Genomic DNA, 268 nt, shown 5'->3' on the forward strand with positions numbered 1-268 from the left:
TCCCATCATCATTACCTCTGACCGTCCTTATTATCATTATCGTTATTATCATCTATGTATGTCAGAGTTCACATATCTTCTTTTTTTGACCTTTGGATAAAGATAATGAAATAATCTTACATTCTCGATAAGAAGGTTCTGGCAATTTTCCTGACTCTACCGGTAGCCCTAACTCTATCTGTTTTGGCATCTTTGTTGGCAGCTCTGTCTAGTTTTTCCTTGACAGCCTTTAACAATGCCATCAGCTCTGCCAGCGTTGCAAGCTTCA

At 38.8% G+C, this 268-nt stretch overlaps 1 protein-coding gene across 1 annotated transcript in view; it reads right to left on the reverse strand.

Annotated features, from left to right (window-relative positions):
* The window catches only part of LOC119591128 (SCY1-like protein 2), a gene marked incomplete at its 5' end in the record, with an annotated part of 331,697 nt that overhangs the window by 46,547 nt on the left and 284,882 nt on the right, over positions 1-268 (reverse strand).

The sequence above is a fragment of the Penaeus monodon genome, chromosome 28 (assembly GCF_015228065.2).
Source record: "Penaeus monodon isolate SGIC_2016 chromosome 28, NSTDA_Pmon_1, whole genome shotgun sequence".
Taxonomy (NCBI): domain Eukaryota; kingdom Metazoa; phylum Arthropoda; class Malacostraca; order Decapoda; family Penaeidae; genus Penaeus; species Penaeus monodon.